Source organism: Chrysemys picta, chromosome 2 (assembly GCF_011386835.1).
Source record: "Chrysemys picta bellii isolate R12L10 chromosome 2, ASM1138683v2, whole genome shotgun sequence".
Lineage (NCBI taxonomy): Eukaryota > Metazoa > Chordata > Testudines > Emydidae > Chrysemys > Chrysemys picta.
In genome coordinates this window covers 92,405,321-92,417,682 of record NC_088792.1, presented here as the reverse complement: position 1 = coordinate 92,417,682, position 12,362 = coordinate 92,405,321, and positions in this window count along the sequence as shown.

Genomic DNA, 12,362 nt, shown 5'->3' with positions numbered 1-12,362 from the left:
CGGATATTGGATTTGGATTTAGAAGTCTAACTGGTAAGTCATCATGCATATCTGTAGGCAGATATGGCAAAAAAAAAAAAAAAGTCTAATTGTAGCACACTTCTCATTAATATACAGGAAGTGTAAATAAGGTAGATTTTAAGCAGAGTTTATAGACTCTACTTCTTAAAGAGATCTTAACCCAGCCACTAGATCTGCATCTGCAATACAACCATTTGTATGTATCTATCTGTAACAGGGTCAGCATCCACCTCTCATAAGCACCCACTTTTCTCTGGCTGATATACCTGGGTCTTTTTTTTACCAGGGTGGCATCCGCCTCTCATGAGCACCCCACAGCTGATGGTTTTCTTGCCTGATCTTCGGCAGCTTAGACCTCCGGCCGAGCTGCACACACAGTCCCCTCTTCCAGGGTATACAGTCCCAAGGTCTTATCACAGCCCTGGTATGGGGCCGTAGCTCTTACGCTTCTCCCAGAGGCACTACCTTATTCAACCACTCAGTCAGAACCCATCTCAGTACCCACAACTGATGGGATTTCAGCAGACCTCACTGGGTTCAGTCTTCAACCAGATCAGTGCGGCCCATCTCGGTCCCCTCACTAGCCTGCACAGGTTCTGTACTCAGTCCCCCTGGGCTTCAGCCTGCCCACACTGACCTTCCACTGGTCCTGTTGCTCTTCCCACCAGCCAGGCACCAAATCTTCAGCAGCCATCCCTAGGCTTCAGTCTTGTCTGCAGTGAGCTGTCTACAGTACTGCTGTTCTTTCAGCCAGTCACCCAAGCCTCACTCCTCAAGCACCACACAACAACTGAACTTCTTTGCTCTGCTGCTCATCTTATATAGGGCCCTTCTGGTCCCAGATTGGCTGCTCCATTAGCCCCACTGATTGGCCACTCCTCTGCAGCCATTTAGGCTGCCTGAAGGACTTCTCTCTGCTCTGGGACAGGGTGATACAGGGCTGTGAGGCCTCGAGCAGAAGGCCTCCGGACATAGTCCACCCTGCCACAGTACCAGACCCTATATTTGTTCATGCAAGTAGTACTTGTGCATGTAAATCAGGTAAGATTATGTTACCTGCATGCAGGTGCCATTTCTTTCTAGAAGTGATCTCACGTGCAAGAATTACAGGTTCAAATTCAGAGGCTCTCATATATCATTGTAACAAAAACCGGCAGAAGGCTACTAAAGCTTCTGTCATCACTGATCTATTCACTGTTGTCAAGTTGTATCTTTAGGGATTTCCCAAACCCAATACTGCATAAGGGTAGGAAAGAGATAGCATCTGCTGCTACTGCCCAGGAGCTGTGTTTGTGCTCCATCTATTATCATCCCTAGGGAGATCCTCTGTGCAAAGCACATTTGCTCAGCCCTTGCATAAGGAACCAGAATCTGGCCCTAAATAACAGATAAACTGCTATAACTCAGAAGGAACACTTAGATTTTATTACTGTAGTTGAAGGCTTAATACTGGAGTATTACTGACTAGTTAACGTGTTTGTAGAGAGTGTTAAACATATGGAATTCCACTGGCATTTAACAATCTAGAGGAGAATCATGTGAAATGAACGTGATTGTCCGTGAGCAGGTCTACGTTTCACAAATACCACCATCAGAACTAGCAACCATGGTGGCAGATGCTGCAGAGAGACCAACTGCTAAGCAGTTCACCACTAATGAAATAGGTGATCCTTGCAGGTCAGGGTTGAGGCCCAATGGCAGAAGAATACACGAGGATGCTCGCACTGCTGCCAGTGGTGATTCAGATTCTGTGATGGATAATCTCTCTCGCTCTCTCTCTCTCCAAGATGGTCAATTTGGTTCCTTTCATCAGCAGTAAGTTCTCATAAAAATAAATTCAGTTGAAAATGCCAAGGAACTTTCATTTTTAAAACAGAATCAATAAAACTTGTACGAAAACTAAAAGTGTCACTAAAGTCTCATTAACAGTCCAACTCTCTGCCTTTCCTAACAACATTCTTTTGGCTCTGGCTCAAGGCAACATATGTTAATATGTAATGGCAGCTGCTACATCTTAAGATGTATCTCAAGTTTTCGACCTTGCTGAATGTAAATAATCTCTCAAAATTGCAGCTCCATCCTTAACTTGCTAATGGGAATCAGAGAAAGGAAAGTGATTGTGTAGGAATGTGATCCACTCGTTGTGTACCAAAGACACCCCCACCCACAATCCAGAAGGGGCTCTATGTACACCCAGTCATCAGCCATATTGCTTCCAGTTAATTTAGTGAAGTAAAATGGAACTGATATTTGAAACTACTTAGCTATATTGCTTGAATGAGTTGGTGTGCATCATTTATTTGCATTTTCAATGCATGACCCATCATCTACTTATCTGGGGCTCCAGGGATAATACTAGTTAACCTTGATTAATAGATTTTGGAGGAACAAGCAAAATTAGGGGAGATACATTCTCCCTATGGATTAATTTCTTCCTAAAGGTTGAGAATAGCAACAAACAGCAAATTGACCTATCACACAAGATGGTATTTTGGACGGTCCATGGTTAGGCCCTGAGCTTGCACACACACTACCGGCTGGTCCGGAGGCACGCAATCGATGTTCTGTGATCGATTTATCGCGTCTGGTTAAGACGCGATAAATCGATCCCGGATCGATCCCGGAAGTGCCCACAATCGGCGCCGGTACTCCAGCTCTCCGAGAGGAGTACGCAGCGTCGACGGGGGGAGACTTCCGGCCGCGTCTGGACCCCGGTAAGTCCGGACTAAGGTACTTCGAATTCAGCTACGTTATTAACGTAGCTGAATTTGCGTACCTTAGTCCGAAGTCCGGACTAAGTGGGGACCAGCCCTTACACGTGTTGTGTTCCTTTATGCAGAGTAGTCCCATTGAGTTCAGAGACCTTCGTTTGCTATTTCAGAAGTGTACGCTAGCTGGCACTTGTATATACTAAACAGTGATGGAAAGTAACAAATAACGATTAAAAATCCAAGTTGCCATAATGTTCACGTTCTATACCATGTGTTTTATTTATTTAAAATAAAAGAATTTAAAGTCTCCTTCATACTATCCAATACATTACTTGGACATCTTGAAAGTGTAATATATTTATACAATCCTCTTTTGGTATTACATTATTCATTTAAATAAAAGAAAAAGAAAGACATCTAAATGAATGGGAATGAGTAGCCTTGGTGCACTGACAGAAGGAAGCAATGCTACACAATTCCATGTGCTGTAGCAGAAGACAAGAGATAAATATCAGTACCTCTGACAACCAAGCCCAGCATTTCTGAGTGCAATGTGATTAGAAGAACTGGGGAACGTGGGCCAGCTTTCAGGAGGGACCTAATTTGTTGTGACACCAGGGCTCAGGAATACAAGCGGAGGCCAAGCTGCTAGCATGCAGATTCTAAGGTCTAAGCACATAAGACTCGCCTCTCAGCATGCTTAATAAAGATCTTTCCTACAACCCTGCCGGCCTGGCTTATTGTCAAAAAATAATGAGTAGTCACAGATCCTATTGACTAGGAATTGTAGGTGCTTCAGAAAAATAAAACCAATTATACATATTTATTAGTCTGAGTGACCTAATAATTTCAAGAATAAATACACATAAAGAACAGTTAAAAGGCAAATCTTTTTACTCAATATAGACACCACACACTGATTGTTTTTATGGTACTTTTCTTGCCAAACAGACAAATTATCTGCCCTATGTAAGCAGGGCAGGCTCTAACTTTTTTGCTGCCCCAAGCAGCAAAAAAAAGCACCGCCCCGCCGAGCCCCCTCCGCCGAGCGCCGCGCGGCCAGAACCCGCCCCCGCGCTGCCCCCTCACCGAGCACCGCGCTGCCAGAGCGCCTCCTGCCGAGCGCCGCACCACCGGCGTGCCTCCCCCCCACCCCCCCGCGGAATGCCGCGCCGCATTGCCCCCTGCCACCCCAAGATTGGCCGCCCCTTACCAGGTGCCGCCCCAAGCATGTGCTTGGTTGCCTGGTGCCTGGAGCCGGCCCTGTATGTAAGAGGTTCCACTCACCACCATAGCAAACCTTGTTGTCAGAGTGTGGCATTGAAGGGTCTTTAGATCTAGCACTCCCTGTTGACTTCTTCTTTGGCCCAGCAATGGCCTGTTTTGGCTATACCCTCCAGCCAAGTCACCTCCTTCCAGTTCTGTCCCCTTCCAGGCTAACAGAGTCCAACTAAGAAATCCAGATAATCATCCAAACAAACATTCTGTCTACCCTTCTTGGGCTGCATTGAAGGTCCCTCTTCTTCACCCCCCACTTCTGGGCACTGCAGAGTTCCTTCTTTGCTCCACTGACTGAATGCTGCCTCACAGGGCTTTTCCTTCGAGGTCATTTTTCCTAGCAGGTTACCACACTGCCTCCCCTTTCCAAGGACCCTGGCAGCTTCTCCCAAGAACCTCCCTGTTTCTTTCAGGCCTTATTTCTAGACATCCCCAGGAGGCTAACCTGCTCCCTGCTCTCCAGCCTGCCTCCATGAGGCTCTTCCCAGATAGAGGAAATGGGGCTGGGTTGGATGGGACTAGCACTGGGACCATTAAGCCAAATTCAGCATGGGGTCCCGTAAACTGAACCAGGCAGCAGAGCTGGAGCCTGGTGTATGGCAGGGACTAGAAGTCAGCAGGGAGCCCAGTTGCCACTTCTGGATCACCTGCCACCTCCCCTGCCCACATTGGCTTCAGCAGTGAATTGCTCCTTCTTGTCCCCCAGTTTCCAAAACTGATCAGGAATTGAGTGCACTGAATGCATCTGCTCTGGGGATGTATGAGGGGTGTGTAATAGAGGAAACTGCTGTCTGTAGAACCCTGCCTCATTTGTACAGAAGTTGGAAGGTGTGTCATGAATGAGGCAGTGGCTTGCTGGAAGAGAAAGGATGGTCTCATGGCTAAGGCAGTTGAATGTGGCCCTGGAGACCTGGATTCTATCTCTGCCTCTGCCCACAGAATCCCTGTGTGATGCTGGGCAAGTCATTTAAACCAAAATGTTCACAGGTGGCCATCAAGTGGGTCTTCCTAATTTTCTGGAAGCCTGCCATGAGCAGGGGTGGCTCCAGGCACCAGTGCACCAAGCGCGTGCCTGTGACAGCAAGCCGCGGGGGGGCGGCATGCCGGCCGCTGTGAGGGCGGTAGTCAGGCAGCCTTCGGCGGCATGCCTGTAGGAGGTCCGCCGGTAATTCAGCGGTGGGTACACTGAAGGCGCAAGACCGGCGGACCTCCCGTGGGCATGCCGCCGAATCCACGTTACCAGCGGACCTCCCACAGGCGCACCGCCGAAGGCTGCCTCACTGCTGTGCTTAGGGCAGCAAAATACATAGAGCCGGCCCTGACCATGAGACACCTGAGGTCTGATTTCAGAAGCGTTGAGCACTCACAGCTGCTATTGAAAGTGATTGCAATGGTACTTTGAATAGATGATGAGCTATAAAACTGTAAGTACTCTGAAAAGTTAGGCCCTAGGTGTGTCAAACTGGGCCCCCAAAATCAGACCCTCCTGACAATTTTGGCCTTAATCTCACCATGCCTTAGCTTCCCAGCTGTAAAATGGAAATAATATCACAACAAAGGAGTGTTGTGAAGATGAATTCACTACCATTTGTGAAGCCATCAGGTACTACATTGAGAGCCACAGAAACACCCAGGGCAAATTAATCTGTATTCAGGGCAGGGACCACACACAATGAATAAGGATAAAAAGGAATATTGAATAACTCATTTGCTGAATGAGGCAGGGATTCTGGGGTGGGGGAGGGGACAAGGGGGAAGAAAGTGATCATGCAATTAAAGAGTGTACCAGCATAATGACTACTCAGTGGGGGGACAAATTATGGCTGCATTTCCCAAATATGAGTGCCTGATTTTGCCGCCTTATTTTTTTAACATGGGTTTTTTAGATACACTAGCAGATAAAGGGAAAATAAGATAAGGTAACATAAGCCAAGCTTCCCCATAACACACACAATATTTCATAGGATATTGAAGCAGCCCCAACAGGGTATGGGGCTCATCCAACACTGGGGTTAACACTCCCAGGCTTGACACAATGATTCCAAGCTCTCTGGAGGTTTTATCTAATAAAAATGTCCCTAATTCTACAGGACATGCTATACCAACAGTCACATGAGTTCGAAGCGGTGAGTCTCTTACCTTCTATGCCATCCAGCCTTAAACCCTGTTGGTAAAGTCCCTCCCTGTGCAGGTGGAGTTTGTTCCTTTCATAATGTTTCCTTTCAAAGGCCTGCTTCCCTAATGATGCTCAGCTGTCAGCTCTGGCCTTCAAGACGTATGACTACTACACTCCCTTTGGGACAGGGCAGGTATTTTCCCTTCTTTTTAAAGAAAACATAGCAATAACGAGCCCTAATCCAAAGCCCACTAAAGTCAATAGCAATCTTTTCATTGACTTCAATGAGATTTAGATCATGTCCATATAAGACTTTTCATTCTTAGATCTCAAAGCACTTTACAAAAGTATTTTGCAGGTAGGGAAACAGAGGCACAGAAGGGTAGAGTGACTTAACCCAAGAAGTCCAATAACAGAGCTGGGAATAGGACCCTGAGGTCCCAACTCCCAAGCCAGTGTTTGAACCAGTGGATCACACTGTCTTCTCTCACAGGTGATGGATACATAAACCTCATCACAGGTTTATTTTAAACCTTGATGGAAAATAGTATCATTCGTTGTTTGGGGGTTGTTGTTTTTGCTGAATCAGGGCCTTGATGGAGACAAATAGAAAAAGCTGTTGTAGGTAGGAAATAATCAAGCAACAATTTTTAGCAGTGTAAAGATACTAAATATAACATTTACAAGGGGATAAATAATGTTTTTGCAAACATGCTCTCATAATCCTGTTCTTACAAAATTACATTAGTACAATATTCTGCCAAAACTGCGTAGACACTTATAAACAAGCCTTAGAACTAATATCAAGTTACATTTGAAAACTGTACAGTAACATAGCAGGTACATTAATTGACACAATCACAGAATTCAACAGAGATAAATTCTGACAACCTGTAGAAGGAGATTTAGTAGAATTTTAAATATATTTTATATGAACCTCAGGAGATACCACTAAGATTCTAGAAAAAGAAAAACAAGCAACTTTAAACATGCAATTGTCAAAGAACATTTTTCTGGGATGTTTACATTATTGGGCATTAACTTTAAACTGCATATAAAATATTTCAAGTAACCAATATATCCATTAATGGCTTCAGACATCTAAGATGTATGATGTGATGGGTTGAATCATAGAAACCCCCTGGGAGCTGCCAAGACTACTTCTGCCCCTGCTCTCCCTGCCAGCTCGGGACCCCAGCACCCTGTCTTGTGGAGCCAGACACACCCATCTGCTCCAACACAGATCTAGGGTCTCAATTACTCACCCCAAAGCTGCAGACTTAACTGAAAGCAGCTTACAGAAGTGTACTTGTCTTTAACACTGAGTTGGACCCCAACTCCCAGTGGGGTCCAAACCCAACTAAATCCGTTTACCCTGTATAAGCTTTATACAGGGTAAACTCATAAATTGTTTAGCCTATATAATACTGACAGAGAGATATGCACAGCTGTTTGTCATTCCCCCCCCCCCCCCCCATTTTTTTCTGTTAGCCATTCTCAGGGTAACAAACAGTTACTCTAAACCAACAGGGACAGAAAGAGCTTCAGTCCCCAGATTTGTCACCAGTGTAATTCCATGGCCTCCTGTGGAGTGACTCCTCATTTACATCTGTGTAAGTGCAAGGACAATCAGGACCAAAGTCCAATTTGGTGGAGTTCAGATTCTTATATACACTTAGGCTCAGATTTTCAAGTGTATTTAGGTGCCTAAGTCCCCTTGGGATCTTAACCTGCAGCTGAAACCCTTCATATGAAGAGACAGTTTCTCTTCCACACCCATTTTTTTGCTTCACCTTCCCCCCCGCCGCCCCCCTCCCCCGATAGTTTGATGTTGTAACAGTGCGTCTGCACTACTACACATCCATTTAGGGCCCGGGCCAGCATTCATTGAAGTCAATGGGAGTATTTCCATTGGCTTCCATGGGCATTGGATCAGGCCCATGAAGATGATGAATACTGGAACTAAATTAAAACAATTAATTTCCTGTTTCAAAAAGCCTCTTTCCTTCTTAAAGTTACACATATCACTTATTTCTTCCTTATTAGATTCATTGAGGTCCCATTTCACTTTCATGAAAATAGGTTAAATATAGCAAATTGCTTTCAAAATATTTTCTTTCACTCACACATAGGAATTCAGCCACAACAAGAATGATGGTAACAAACTATACACTGAGTTGGACTGGGAGACACTGTTCTATTGGAATAAAAATACCAGAGATTCAGTCTTGGCAAGAAGCCAAAGCCATTTATGCTTAATAAGCCAAGTGATTTCTTAAAAGACAATGGGTTTATAGCAGTCAGGTCAGTAGTGTGGATTACTTGCACTACTACAAAGCCCTGGATAGTCCTCCACTAGAGCCATGGTAGTGTTATTCTCAACTCAAACCAGTTTTACGATGGTGTAATTACAGTGACTTCAGTGAAGTTATTCCTAATTTACACCCATGCAAGAGCAGAATCAGGCCGACTATATTATTACTTTTCATCAGCAAAAAGTACAAAAATAAAGCTGGAAATTAGGCAGTCTGAAACCTTCAAGCACAAAATCATCAGGTGCAATCTCTCCAACCCTTTAAAACTTTAATGCCAACTAATGCTAGAAAACACATGCAGAGCTGTAATACTCTAGCAGATCTCAGTGACATGCTCCTATAAAAGCTCTCATTATAGAAATAATAATGAGATACCAAGCTAGGGTAACCAGATATCCCGTTCTTAAAGGGACAATCCCATTTTGGGGGGACTTTTTCCTTATATAGGCACCTATTACCCCCCATCCCCTGTTCCATTTTTTTCCCACAGTTGCTATCTGGTAACCCTGTACCAAGATATCATGGTATTATTGAGCCCAAGAGTTTAGGACTCGATCCTGCCAGGTGCTGAACACTCTGGCCTTGATCCAGATTGGCATCAATGGGATTACTTATATGCTCAAAACTGAGCATCCTTAAATGTGCTTTGTAGGACTGGGTCCTTAAAATACCAGCTACTTACCTGAGGTTTCACACACCTTTTTCTGAAATATGGGACTATCATTGGCTGGTCAGGTCTAGCAATTCTTATATTCCAATAATTTCACCTGGACCCGCAAAAAAGGAATTATACTGATGCTGCTGGAATGATATCCTATGGTATTAGGAATCAAATGGGTGGGGGGGCATAGTAAATCATATCAATCCATAAAATATTCTTTAGATATTGACCCCCGCTCTCCCTGAAAGCCACCAATCCCCTTCACATGGATCTGCATAAAACATAATTTAAAAAAAACAAAACAAATGAATGACTATGTAGATTGATAATTCCACACTTAAAATCTCTTACAATTTTTAAAATGCAGCTTTATGTACAATGTAACAGCTGCAAAGTAAGATCTGCATTGCTGAAAACTTGTGAGCTCTTAATACAGAGGGGGAAAAACGTCTAGTATTAATTATAATTGAACAGTTGCAACCCTTTCGTCACTGTTGTACGCTTGGGGATTGTTTTATGTTCATTAAAATACATATTCACAGAGAACCAAGACATGCTTGTTATATAGTGGGAGCACCAGGCAGCCCTCTTTGAATTCTGCAGGCATATGCCTAATCCTGATCCAGGAAATAAAACCCTTTTCCTAGCTTCAGATCTCATTCCTATGTTTGGTCACAACCCCAGCTCACAGCAGAACATAAGTATGTCACTTATCATTTATGGAGGAGGAAATCACATCTGAATTGAACACATTCTTTGAGAATGACAGTGTAACCTTGATGAGGAAAATTCTTTGATTACAATTACTAGGTTCTTTTCCCCGCCACTCTTCTCTGCCCCTCGCTTCAGTTTGCTCTGCTGCTTCTCTCGTTGCCTTATGTTATTGCACCATCTTCTGAACACAGAGTCAAGGCCATTTCAGGCACCCAGGTAAGGTCTGGATTTTACAGTCTACTATGCATAATTCTAGGCAATTCTTAAATATGGTATTTGGCGCTCAAATACCAGAGTGACAAAGGCACTAGAAATTCCTAATATGTACAACTATCTTCACTGGCTAGGGACAGGAAGATGAGAACAAAAGCATTGTGTAGTGTCCATACACGTGTATGCCTTTTTCCAGGGGGAAAAAAAAATTGCACAGGAGAATGTCTCTCTGGGTATGTCTACACTGCAATGTAAGCCCAGTGTTAGTGGGACTCAAATCATCTGATCCATGTTAGGGAACCCTGGATTTGAGCATCTACATTGTCTTTTTAACCCTAGGTTAAGACTTTTCTGACCCATGCTCTGGGCTAGGCATCCACACTGCAGTGTGCAGACCCACATCAAAGTAACCATATCCCAGAGTCTCTAGCACCTCCCTTCCCCCCGAAACGTGACCGCTCTAGTCCTAGGAATGAGGTGCGCTATGGGACATCTTTACTGCTTGTTCCGCACATTACCAGGAAGCAGCTTGCTTTGCAACAGGCTAGATGGGTTTGCAAACCCAGGAGGCTCTCTGACAGCGTGCTTGTAGATCGGTGATCAGAACTTAATGGGTTAACGCTGACCTGAGTTGCTGCCATTCACCAAAGGGTGGGGCGAGGTGTGTGTGCTTCCATTTTCAATAGAGTGGATTGCAGATTGTTGGGATAGACAGGACTAAGGAAAGTTGTCACATGGAATTGTGGGAAACTTCTGGATGACTCCCAGGTCCTCAGTCAAGCAGGCTGCAGCTACACTGCAAAGCAATAGGGCTTGAACCCTGGCTCCCAGCTTGACTCAAGTTTGGACCCTCCAGCCCTGCAGGGTCCTGGGGCTGAGCCCTGGGTTAGCGCAATTGCAGTCTGGCCATATGATGGGTCAGCCTTGAGCCAGGGCTCCAGCATGGGCTTTCCTTGCATACCCTCTGAAGCATTCTTCTCTCAACACAAGGCTTCCTGAAACAGTGGAATCAGGGAACACAGGAGAAATGTGTCCTAACTCTGTGTCCCTGTAAAGAACTCATCTCCCAAATGCAGAGACTGTGTCAAAAATGCATCCTTAGGTAAGGGTGTCTGTAAGCGTGCGCACTCACCCCTATGGCGCCTCCTGCTGGTTGTCTCGGGAATTAGCTCTCCAGCCATGGGAGCGCCCTCTGCAGGCCGGTGTCCCGCTACCTCTTGGCCCCCGTGTCCCTCGCAGACCCAGTGTCCCATTGTCTGGGGTGCTGCCCCCTGGCAGTAACCCCTCACAGCTCTGGGTCTCCCCCTCCCAGGGGAACCCCCACCCACTATCCCCACTTCGCCTCAGTCTTGGCTACTGCCCAGTATCCATTTAGCCCCCGTTCCCTGGGACAGACTGCAGTATAAGCCACTCATAACAGGCAAAGGGACTTGGACTGGCTGCCTCTGGCTACCCATGGGCTGCCCCTGAAACCCAGTACCTAATAGGCCTTACTAGGCCTGGGGCTTTCCTAGGCCAGCGCTCCCCAGGCCTTTCCCCAGCACTGCTCCACTCCAGATACCTAGTTAACCTCCCTGCAGCCAGGCCCTCTCTCTCTGAAGACAGAAAGAGATTGCTAAGCTCCTGGCTGCCAGCCTTTTTATACAGGCCAGCTGTGGCCCGATTGGGATGTGGCCCAGCTGCAGCCGCTTCCCCAATCAGCCCAGCTTTTAGAACTGCAGCCCTCTCCAGGGCTGCTTTCCAGCCCTCACAGGCAGGAGTGGGTGTCCACCCCACTACAGTGCCTGAGACTAATAAGGCTGCAAGGAGCTCCCAAGGCTTGACTACCTTACCACTGCATTGCCAAATTCGGTTGCTTAAATCTGACCCTTTTACTCTTCTGGCTCTGCATATTTCTGGCACATTGTTCTGTCATTGTTCTGTGATGCAATGCAATGGACCCCTAGCGTACTTTGAAGAAGGGCAAATAGAAGGTTTCTATCCAGGCACCCAAAGTCCATTTTAGTAACACTAAAATGTTGTCAGTGAGAGGCCAGCTGGTGCTCTCCAGTGTTTGTACTTCTCCTGCACCAGAGAAGCAAGTTATATCTTCTAGGGATGCTGCTGGAAATGTCTCATCTTCTGCAAGGAAATAGCTACATGTGGGTAGGATATTAAGAACCCTCTCATTTCCATCTTTTCACTTTTAGCGGATTCATAACCTTTTTTCCATGAGAAAGACCTTCCAGGAAATACTGAAGCATCTACAGAGGTGTATGATACACCCAAATTATTCATTTTCAAAAGTATTACCTCTCCATGGTTCACAACTCTCACCAATGACACCGATTAGA